Source organism: Solanum verrucosum, unplaced genomic scaffold (genome assembly GCF_900185275.1).
Source record: "Solanum verrucosum unplaced genomic scaffold, falcon-dt-bn FXZP01000101.1, whole genome shotgun sequence".
Lineage (NCBI taxonomy): Eukaryota > Viridiplantae > Streptophyta > Magnoliopsida > Solanales > Solanaceae > Solanum > Solanum verrucosum.
Window position 1 is genome coordinate 83,208 of NW_026020111.1, and position 12,589 is coordinate 95,796.

The following is a 12,589-nucleotide window of genomic DNA, read 5'->3' on the forward strand; positions in this document are numbered from 1 at the left end:
TTATTTGGAAAGGATATTTTTGACCAATTTAGCTACTATAGGGATATTTCTGGACCAAAATATTGACTACAATGACATTTTTTAACCAAAGTCTTGACAACTAAAATATTTTTGAGTCAAACTATAAACGAAAAATATTTTTGTTCATTTCACATAGTTTAAGACATTTTTGACCCTTTTCCGAAAAATATATTCTAAAAGTGCAAGGACCAAATAGGAACCCACAGTGAGACATTATCAGTAGGCTTTATATTCAATTTTCCTTCATTCGTAGTTTGATGTAAATTGTTTCTACTGAAAAAGAGAAGTTGAACGGAAGGAAGAAAAAAATTAACTATTTTGGCTCGATTAGTGAGAATGGAAAGAGGAAAAGAAAATGAAGGACAAACAAAAGGGGAAAACAAATCATTGGTATGTTGCATATAATATTTACTTATTTTTTTCATTCACATAATTAATATATTCTTGTAAGTATGTTTGTTGCTTTATGTAACTTAGATGGTGAATATAATCTTTATAACTTATAAGAATCAATGATTATTTACTTATTTTTTTCATTCACATAATTAATATATTCTTGTAAGTATGTTTGTTGCTTTGTGTAACTTAGATGGTGAATATAATCTTTATAACTTATAAGAATCAATGATTATTTACTTATTTTTTTCATTCACATAATTAATATATTCTTGTAAGTATGTTTGTTGCTTTATGTAACTTAGATGGTGAATATAATCTTTATAACTTATAAGAATCAATGATTCAATCTTCCTGATATAAGTTAAACTATACACTAAATCATCTGCTATTGTTGAATCTATCAAATTGATTTAAGGACAGGCGAGTTAGATTGATCTCGTAAATGAAATGACATAAATCACAAAAATAGCAAGGTAAAGTGAATATAAGGTTCTAGCCTTAGTGGGCAGAGTTGCCTGGTACTTGTTGTTGGTGGGAGGTGGCAAATATCCCGTGGAATTAGTCGAGGTGCATGAAATTTGGCCTTGACACCACGACCATAAAAAAGATGAATATAAGGGCAAGAATACAATCAAACCTTGTATTAGATCCTGAGAATCAGGCCTTGGTGGCCTAAGTACAACATATTCGGAATGGCTTAAGAATTAGGAAAGTAAGAGCTTTTGTTTAGAGAGATAGCGCGTAAACAATGAGAGAGCTTAGTGCACCAGACTGTCATTTTTTGTTTTAAGAATTGAGGTGTAACAGGACAAACATTTGGCTTCTCTATTAGGCTAGTCTGGAGAAAGTCTTCTGCACTTGTGGTAGTTGCCTGTTGTAATTTAAGACTGAAAATTAGAGTTAATAATCAAAACATACATAAACTATCACGTTTTCGCGAGTTTGATCACAACTCAACTATCCGTTGTTCCCTTTTTCTATTTGAACTATCACGTTTTCATGAGTTTCACATCTCAACTATCAGTTGTTCCCTTTTTGGATATGAACTATCACGTTTTTGTGAGTTTCACACGTAACTATCAGGTGTTCCCTTTTTCTATCTAAACTATCACCATCTATGTATTAACATAATTTGAAACAACGTTGGTATTTGGGCAGGTGTCATCCACTGTACTTCACGAGGACATTGTCAATCTTCTAGATTTCATAGAGAGGCTAAGGAATGGGTGTGTTCTAACTTCCCTTGACATAGATCAAATTGAAGATTTGACATTGGAGCTGATGTTTGTGTCCGGATTTTTTCATCTTTATTACTCTTTCTTTTCAGAAGGTTGTAATGACAAAATGTCTTGCATATCAAATGAGATTCATGATCTGGTTCAGTCACTTTTGCATCGACATGGCGAAGACATGCTCGTTAATATGAATTATCATGACCTCTTTGAAAATATCAAAAGTTATATTACCTATGCTGAACCAAGTCATGTAACCACGACTGAGGATCGTTTGGTTGAACTTTTGGATGCCATCCTCATGTATCTCCAATATCTACCCAAGTTGTGTTCTGAGCTTATTTTTACATCAATGACTCAATATGAACTTCTGCAGAATGTATTTGGCAATTTACGAGATTTCCATAGGTTGAAAGTAAATGGTTGCGTTGAGTATGAGACAATCGAATATGTCATACCTCATCTTCAACTTAAGGCTCAGAGAGTTGTAAACTTCTGTTTTACTCTTTTCTACTATCAACTTGACGAATTCGATGAATCAGATGTCTCTCGAGTTAACTCCAAGCTAGCTAATCTACTTGTGCAGGTTATTCCTGTTGAACTGGAGGTTATGCACATATGTTGTACAAATTTGAAAGGTTCAAAGTTGAAAGAAGTTGGACGTTCATCAAGCAGCTCGTAGAAGCCTCTCCAGACATTCTTAGAGAATCTCTGATTCATCTACAAGAGCACATGGTTAACACTGTTACTCCTAGCGCTTCTACGTGTAACATTCATGTCATGATAGAGTTCATATTGATTATTCTTACTGATGTGCCCAAGGACCTTATTCGTCATGACAAATTGTTTGTTCTCTTGGAACGTGTTAGAGAACTTACCAATGAGGTATTCGTTCTTGATCGCAACTTAGAAGAGAATACGAACGCAACAAGCAGTACAGGTCTAAACTTGCTGGAAAATATTGAACTCCTCAAAGAAGATCTGAAGAATATTTTCTTGAAAGCCCGTGCAGACTCATCTCAGCTCCGCTTCCCCATGAGTAATGCACCGCTCTTCATGACTCTTCTACTCTCAAACTTAAACGACTTGGTCAATTCCAATACTTCTTCAGTTACTTTGATAAAAGAAGAAATTAAGCAGGTGAAAGAAGACCTGAAAATTATAAGATTGTTCTTCGGGTATGTTGAGCAAGAGTTTCATAGAGATCTTTGGACGCATGTTCTAGATGTGGCATATGAGGCGGAACATGTCATTATGTCAATTCTTGCCCGAGATCATGGTCTATTGCAGCTTCTCTTCATACTTCATGATACCGTAGAAAAGATCAAGCTTGCCAAAAAAGAGGTACAAGAGAAGATCCCCAAGAGCAGCGATATTATTATTGCAAACGCTCCCAACAATCTGATTGAAATAAACTCATCGAATACAGTTGGTAAAATAATTGTAGGTTTTGAGGAGGAGACATAGTGGATAATTAGGAATCTCACCAGCGGACCAGCTGAGATAGATGTCATTTCCATTATTGGCATGCCAGGGCTTGGAAAAACTACTTTGGCATTCAGAGTGTATAATGATAAGTCCATTGTTGATCATTTCGATGTTTGTGCTTGGTGCACAGTCGACCAGGAACGTAATGAGAAAAAGTTGTTGCAGAAAATTTTCAATCAAGTTGTTGGTTTGAAAGAAAGATTCAGTGAGAATAACATAGATGATGACGTTGCTGATAAGCTGCGGAAAAAACTATGTGGACAGCGGTACCTTATTGTCTTGGATGACATGTAGGATACTGCAACATTGGATGAGCTAACAAGACCTTTTCCTGAATTTCAGAAAGGAAGCAGAGTGATTTTAACAAGTCGGAAAAAGGAAGTTACTTTGCATGGAAAATGCCAAAGTGATCCTTTGTATCTTCGATTGCTAAGATCAGAAGAAAGTTGGGAGTTATTAGAGAAAAGGGTATTCGGAGAAGAACGTTGCCCTGATGAACTAAAGGATATTGGGGAAAAGATAGCTCGAAAGTGTAATGGGCTTCCTTTAGTACTTGATCTAATTGGTGGAGTCATTTCAAGGAAGGAAAAGAAAGAGGCTTTGTGGCTTGAAGTTCTGAATAATTTGAGTTCCTTTATTTTTAAGGATTAAGAGGAAGTTGTGAAGGTTATACAATTAAGTTATGACCATTTGTCAAATCACGTAAAGTCGTGTTTGGTTTACCTTGCAAGTTATCCAAAGGACGAAGATATAAGGATCTCTGTGTTAAAAGATTTATGGATTGGTCTAGGACTTGTGGAGTAGATTGAGATGAAAAGTGCAGAAGAAGTAGTGGATGGGTTAATTTCCAGTAGCTTGGTAATACCTTTCGATAATTCTATTTGCAAAATTCATGATCTTGTGCATGACTTTTGTTATATAAAATCTAGAAATGAAAAGTTGCTTCACTTCATAGGAGGTTCAAAAGCTCTGTCTTCCTGTTCTTCTTCTTCTTCAGATCTTATGCCACGTGGAATTATCTTCAGTTTTAATGAATATCTATGTCATTTCGATGAAAATTTTGTCATGTTTGATCCAGAAATGAAGAATCCTTATGTTAAACACCTCCTCTCTCTGAAGGTTGATGAGCATTGTGTTTCCTCCAACAGTCACCTAAAACACTTGAGGCTTCTTAAAAGTTTGGATTTGCAGGGCATAACATTGCCAGATTCTTTGCTGAATGAAATCGGTATGCTCGTTCATTTGAAGTACTTAATCATTCAGACGAAGGCAAAATCTCTCCCTCCGTCATTTTCAAACCTCTACAGTCTAGAAATTCTGGTGGTGAATAACCTGGAGAGATCATGCATGGTACTATCGCCTTGTTTTTGGAGCCTTGTAAAGCTACGAGATGTGCGGATAAAGTTTTGTGCTCTCTTTGATCTGTACATCAACGAACCAACAGTGTTAGACGAGGACTCAAGGTTAGAAAATCTGACAGCATTATATGAGCTCTACCTTCTCGGTTCAGAAGACACAGAGGATATTTTCAAAAGGTTTCCTAATCTTCAAATCCTTAGTGTCTCTATCATACGAGAATGTTCAGGAGAGAAGATTTTTTTTTCCAAGGTTGGATGTCCTTAACGAACTTGAAGAACTCCGTTTATCTTCTTCTTGGGATTCATTCGATGAATATACACACGGCTTCCCTTTGAGCTTGAAGAAAATGAGGTTGCAAGGGCTTGCTCTGACATCCGATACACTTTCAAGAATTGCTAGACTACCCAACCTTGAAGAACTAATTCTAGAAGATACAATCATCGAGGAGGGGAAAGAATGGAACATGGAAGATGTCACCTTCCAGAATCTCAAATCTCTAAAATTGGCTAGTATGCAATTTTCTGAATGGCAGGTTGATGCAGAGAAATGCTTTCCCGTGCTCGAGAAACTAGATATAAGTAGATGTTATGAGCTTATGGACATCCCAGACAGTTTTGGAGATATTGTGTCATTAAAGTTTATCAATGTATCGTACAGCCCTCAGCTTAAAGAGTCGATCTTCAATATTAAGGAATATGTTGAAGAAATGACCGGAGAAAACAAGCTTGAGGTATACTTCTATGGTTGAGGTATGCTTCTATGAATTTTGTCGTACATTAAATTTCCTTTTAGAAATGTTATGTTTTATTCCAATATATGTTCTTTGCAGAGAGATCATATCAACCTGTAAAGGCTTCAAATGATGAACCGATCCTAAAGACATGTATGCCTTCTTCCAACGCGGTTTTTCTATATCCATTTCGTTTATTCATAACACAAGTCTAAACAGTGCTAGCTAGCTATCAGTACTCGTGTTCTTTATTATATTATAACATATGAGATATTGTATGCATGCGTGCTTTTGATTACCATGAGATCTTCTTATGTATTTTTTTATTCTTCTAAAGTGTGCGACTCTCGTACGTGTTAAAGTTGTAATCTTCAGTTACCACAACTTACAAAATGATCATATAGACATATTTCATAATATATGTGGTTATGTTAGTTAGCGTTGGGTGTTCACGATTATCAATGTTTTGAGAGTGGCAATCCATAATTTCCTTGGTATATATATGAGTTGTTCTCAAATTGTTTTCCTTTGAGGATGCATCCAACAAGATTTAAGACTTGAAGTGACGTGAGTTGTTGTGGGATTGTTCTTCAAAGGAATAGTGGAAGAGATGTTAAGCTCTCTTAACACAAAGTTCCACGACTTGTATATAAATAATATAAGTACACATGCATTTTGAACTGCTCAAAGCAACTATTTTTGGCCACATTCTTTTAGGCATCTTCTGCTCCTTGATTAAACTAATAAATTACTCAATCTTTTTTTTACTTGTGCTAGTGATCTATTCGATAAAAGAAACCTTCCAATTATACCCTCATTTGGATTATCCTTTTTTGATCCATATCAACATTTTGTATAGAAGAATATGGGGCAGAGCGGGACCAAATAGGACAAAATTTTCTTTTAAAAAAATAATGCCAAAATGCATAAAAATTTAGCGGGTCAAAACTTAGTTTCGTCCTTAAACTATTGACAAACCCCTGATCTGTCACATGATATAGCAAATAGTCTCAAACTTTTGTAGAAACATGAAAGCCGAGAGAAGTGTAGCACACTCCTAAACTTGACGAAAATTTCGGGGTGTATTTTACTCAAATTACAAGATCGAAAGAATATTTATGTTTAATTAGCCAAGTAAATGAATGTCTTTAACTGTTTCAATAATTTAGAAATAAAACTAATAATTTACACTGGTTAAAAGGTGTTTATAATATTTCTCTCTAAATTAAATAAGGGGGGAAAAGGAATCAGTACGTGAGAGATTCGTTTGAAGGAGGATTCTTGAAGGTACAGGGAAATCAATTGATTTGGGGAGAAACATAGTTGAGTTGTCTTTTATTCAAGTCTCATGTGTCAAATATCTGTTAGTTTTCAAACAAATGTGTATATGTTCTGTTATAAAGACTAAAAATGCTCAAGTTTTACATACATAGTGTTGGGATAATATACCACAAATACAATAGTATATAGTTGAAAATAAAATAACAAAAATGAATAAACAAATTTTTAGGCTGAGACGCCGATATCTTTCTCTTTTTAAGGAGATTCATGTCCACAATGGCATAATCTACACCGATTCAATATTATTACTCTTGACTTATCCCCTCCAGGATATAACAACCCAACAACATCATACAACTCAAACAACTCCGGATTAGTTTAAGAGTCCAAAGCTCCATAAAAGAACACTTCTTCAACATATAATTACTCTCTTTTGTATAGTGAATATAGTTGAAGACTTAGAATATTTTTCTATGTTTCAACTCTCTCTTTCACTACACTAATCTCAATATAAAAACAAAATAAAAATACTACTCATCTTTTTCACTCTATATTTTCTTGTACAACTCTTGAACTTCTCAAACCCAAAGGAAAACCACTATGTATAAGAGAAGAAATTTTCCTTACAGTGACTAGGAAGATAATGGGGTAGGTGAATGACCTAGATGTTACATTAGTTACAAGAATAATGAGTTAGTGGTTATAGGAGTTTCATAGAAGCTTATTACCACATTTTATCACCAACTAAATGAGAATGTACATCAATAAACATAACATGATACATAATGTGACATCTGATATATTTTTATTAATATTAAAATGTTACACTAACACTTAGATAACATAGGACAAAGCTAGACCTACCCTCAATTCTCAAATATAATAACTTTGGCCAAAAATTCGGTAACACCCCAGAAAAAACTTTTGAGCTAAGACTTGAACCATCCTTCGTAGTGAGTAAGTTTTTTCGAGAAATTTAAAATTTCTTCAGTGTTAAGGTCACTAGATGTAGCACCTTGAGTTCCAAAAAGAGCTAAATTGGAAATAGCAAAATCTGAAATTTTGCAAGTTATGCTTAAGTTATGAATTTTGGGTTAACTTAAAACGAGTATAACTCTGAGTACAAGATGAGTTAGGTGGTCTACAAGATAGTTAATGAAAGTTCTTTGAATTATCTTCCCAACGCCACTGAGTTTGCTAAGTTTCGAGGTCGAAGGAGTGAGATATGCCCTTTTGAAGTCAAGTTGTCCAATTAAGAAAAGTTACCCGAAAATGGTAAGGGATATTTTGGTCTTTTCGTTACCCAATTAGATTTAATTCATTTTTGGTAAGTTTTTAAGGGTCTAATCCTATTAGGTTCAGTTTATAATCCTAATAAATGCCTAGGGTTTTAGCTGAGAGTTCAAGAAGAGAAAAGAAGAGAAAAGAGGAGAAAAGAGGAAAGGATCAAAGCGTTTGTCGACGTTCTTGAGTTTTGTTGCGGATTTTCGCCATGGGTTTAATCCATAAGAGGTATGTAAGCTTCTATAGTATTGGGTTTGTTCACTCACACGTCAATCATGAGTTTCTTTTGCGAATCTATCCATAAATATTGAGCAATTTAATTTTTTGATGAGTTCTTGATAAGTGTTCTTGAAGTTTCCTTATCGATTATGTTTTGATATAAGATTCTACTTAGGTCAACTTCAAACGACCATATCTCTTAGAATATAAAGAGTTACGTGAGCCATAACCTATTCAATTAAAGGTATTTGAATGTACTTTCCAACGCCACCAATTTTGCGTCAATCCAATTTCTGAGTAAAAAGTTATGACTATTTTAGTAACATGATACAGTGTTGTTACGAATTAGCCGACGGAAAAACATTAAAAAATGTCGTTTTTGTTTTTTTACCTCCAAGAAAACCCTAAAAGAATTTCTTGACAAATAAAAGGCTCAAAATAATCAGATTTTCATCTTTTAGTCCATCATTCTCTTCTCTCTCAAACTCTAGGGAAAAACCCTAAGGAAATATCAAAGTAGAAGACTCCATTCAAGATTCTTTCAATCTTTTTCAAGATTCTTCTTCAAGGTAAGTTTTTCTCCAAGAATTCCATTCTTTCCAACTCAAGTTCCTCCATACAATTATGAATCACTAATGAAAATCATAAATCTTGGCCATAGAGATTTCAACAAACTAATTCAAGAATCTCAAGAAAGGTTTTCTTGATCGTTTACCTTCAAGCTAGGTTTCAAGGCTTCTAATCAAGTTCCTCTTCAAGATTCTTCAAGAACCTTGTTCTTTTAGGTATGTAAGGCTATCATAGTGTTGGACTAGTTCGTCCTCACGCCCTAAATCTACTTTCAAATCAGTAAAAGAGAAATCTAGGATTCTACCTCTAGATTTGAGTATTCTTGAGATAAGTTGATTTGAGTTCTTGGGTTCATGTTTCTTTTAAAAACTCTATTCCTAATTATTGAGTTTCTATATTTTTATTGAGATCTTTGAGTTGATTTGTTCATGTCTATAAATCAACCTTAGTTAGAGTTATAAATCTTGAGAAGTTTTTCAAAGCCAACACTTGAGTTTTAAACTGAGTTTTGAGGAAGTAGGTTTGAGAATGAGAAGAGTCGTATACATGAGTTCCATATTGCTATTTAGACCCTTGAGTCGAGTTGTTCTTGCCCATAAATTCTGCATGAACTCCATCAGTTGAGTATCTTTGAGAGGAGTAGTATCTTCAAGTTCTAAGTTTTGAGTATTGAGTTCCTAATAATTTTGGGATTATATTCCTAATCATGGGGCTACTACATGTTACCCATGAAGGTCCTTGAGTTGAGTAGTTCATGCCCATAATTCCGCATGAACCCTATGAATCGAGTAGTCTTGAGATGAGGGGTATCATTAACATTCTCGAGTTAAGTCGTTCATGTCCATAATTCCGCATGAACCCTATGATTTGAGTTATAAATTTTTAAAACCTTTTTAAAGCCAACAGTTCCGTTCTTAAACTGAGTTTTGAGAAAGTAAAGATGAGTTTTGAGAAAAGAGTTTCTAAAGCATGATTAGTATGACAATTGAGTATGTCATTAATGTATGAGCAGTATGGTATTAGATATACCATCAATGTTTATGCAGTATGACTTCCCGAGTCATCAATGATCATATAATAATATGATTTTGAAATGTTTTTGAGAAAGAATTTTCAAGTATGAGTATAAGGGGACTATGTATTCCCAGATGCATCAATTTTTACATTAATAAAAGAGAAACTGAGATTTCTAAATAAGTTATGAGTTCAAAAGTTATTTCAAGAGTAGTTACCTCTTTTAAGAGGGTAGTTTGAGAAATTATCCCAAACCAGAGGAAGAGTTATGTTTTTAAAATATGAGCTGAGTATATTTTTGGGAGTAGTATTGAGCACCGATATGAGGACGAGTTCAGATAACTCAAATCTCTATAAACCATGTTGCCAACGTGGGTAAAAAGGGTCATACTGTTTAGATGATTCCTTAATGTTTTTTAGCATAGACTAGTTGAGCTACTTAGTTGAGGAGTATCTATACCCTGGCAAGGTATAAGACAATTCTGGCAGCGTGGGCGAGACGATGTTTCATCACATAACTCATAGTGATGGTTGTCGGTTAGAGAAATTCCCACAGAGATATTTTGTATTCTTATATACACAGAGTTATATTGTATTTTTAAATACAAATTGAGTTGTTATTGTATTTTTCAATACATTGAGTTGCTTATTGTTTTAAAAGTTTTCCATTTATTGCATTTTTATTGTTGCTTTATCTTGAGTTGAGTATCATATCTTTGAATTGAGTATCTTATTCTTGAGTTGAGTTGAGTTGAATTGAGTGAGTTGAGAAGAGGTAAGTATGTTTCCTTTTTAACAAGTTCAAGCTTATGTTTATGCTTTAGAATTCCCCTTACATGCTCGTACATTCCACGTACTGAGTCATTTGGCCTGCATCGTTTCATGATGCAGATACGGGTATTCAGAGTCATCAACAGGAGCTTTGTTGATACCGCATGGAGTTGGAGTTAGCTATGGTGAGCCTCCTTACTTCCGGAGGATTTCATTTACTTTTCAGTTTCGTCAGGATGTCGTGGGTCTTGTCCCGACTTTCATCTTTGTTATTTAGAGGCTACATAGATAAACAATAGAGTTTGAGAAGTCTGTTTCATTTATCTTGTTAAATGTTTTAAAGACTTAAGTTGTCTATTTTATGGTGAGTTGAATATATTATTTTTATTCAAAGTTATTCATTTGAGTTAAAGATTTGTAATTGAGGTAAATGAACTTTATTTAGTTTTTAAGCTTTGTATGCTTGAGTTAGTCTTCCGCTTGTAGTCAGCCAAGATGAGGGTTCGCTTAGGGACCAACAATGGTTCTCGAGTGTCGACCACGTCCAGGATGTAGGCTCGGATCGTGACAAATTCATTAAAAAGGAAAAAAAAAAAAGACATTCATTTATTTATTTATTTTTAAAAAAGAGCTGGTACATGAATGAAACTGATTTGTGTGAATGGCCCTACTCAATTAAATCAATCTTGTTTCTCTCTAGCGATAAGGTTCTTCCTATATTTTATTAGTTGTTAAACTCTGCTTTTTATTAAAGAAGTTGAAATTAAACAAGATTTTAGATCTCCTCCTATAAAAGGTCATTTTTAAGTTGCCAGAAGAATCCCCTAATACACCTTGCTAAGTAAAAAGGTGATTCCTTCAACCTTTTTGATTGGTTGACCAGGTGAAGTACTTCACCATGATGGTATTAGAATCGTTACATCTTTAATGTTACAAAAATTTCACACAATTATAAGTTAGTATTAACTTGTGTTTGTATTACCATAAACATCTTCCAGAAAATTTCTTAAGAAATTTTTTAATTTTTTTAGTGTTTGATTTTCAAAAAGTATTTCTCACCAAATAAAGAAATATTTTATCTGTCCAACAATACTTGTCCACTATTGACTTCATACATTTCTTAAGAGATTATAAATAGAAGGGTAACTTTACTATATCACCATTTTGAATATAATAAAACAATGTCTAGAAAAATATAATCGAGAAATGACTATAATTATGATAAGGACAAATTAGGAACTAAGTGTAAAATTATCAATTAATTTCATAAATTAGACAATTATTATTGAACATTCCAAAATAATATAGTGGACAACTATTGTTGAACGGATGAATATGATTTACTTTACTCTCGAAGAAGTTATTTTTCTTTCAAACTATCTCGACTCTTTAACTTTGAAAACGTCCCCGACCAACACTAAAACATTAATATCACTATCAAAATCCTTATTAAATCTAAAAAAAAATCATTAGAGCACTAAAACTATAATAAGATTTGCTAGAGCTACGATCAATTTTTAGTAAATAATTTTTATCATTGATCATACCAAACACCAGGTTCAATTTTTATTATATTTTATTTTATAATTATAAGCGGTTACAATTACACTATTAGGAGTCGTTTGGTAGAGTGTATAAGAATAATGCTAAATAGAGTGTATTAGTTGAGATATAATAATAGGTAAAAAAAAAAATTATCCCTTCTTGATTTGTCAAAATGGACAAGTAATTAGAGACAACTAAAAAAAGAAAAAATGGACAAGTAATTAGGGACGAGGAAATATTAGTTATGCTTAGTTTGATGCATTAAGAATACATGCATTGCATAAAAAAATAATTTACAAAGATACCCTCTACTATTATGATGGAAAAGATGTAAGAAGGGATTTGAGGGGCAAATGAGTCTTTAATTGAGCAAATGCATGCATTAGAACCATTGCATTGTTAATACCTAGAAATTTATGGTATTAGTAATACATATTTTAATGCACAATAGAGTGCATTAATTATACATAAATTAGAAATGAATACCAAACAAAGTACTAGTAAACATAAAGCTAATGTATATAGTATTTTTCCTAATACACTCTACGAAACGACCCTTACTGTGATAAGAGAAGCTTGAAGCATTGTCATTGTGCTGATTGATGCTTAAGCCTAACTCAATTTGCCAACCTGTAAAGGTCAACCTCGTTAATTATGCAATTTATTGAAGTCCTAC

The 12,589-nt window shown here is 33.5% G+C and overlaps 1 pseudogene; it reads left to right on the forward strand.

The window, feature by feature from the left end:
* Positions 1-293: 293 nt before the first annotated feature.
* Positions 294-5,247, forward strand: LOC125825414 (putative late blight resistance protein homolog R1A-3; annotated as a pseudogene).
* The last annotated feature ends 7,342 nt before the right edge of the window (positions 5,248-12,589 follow it).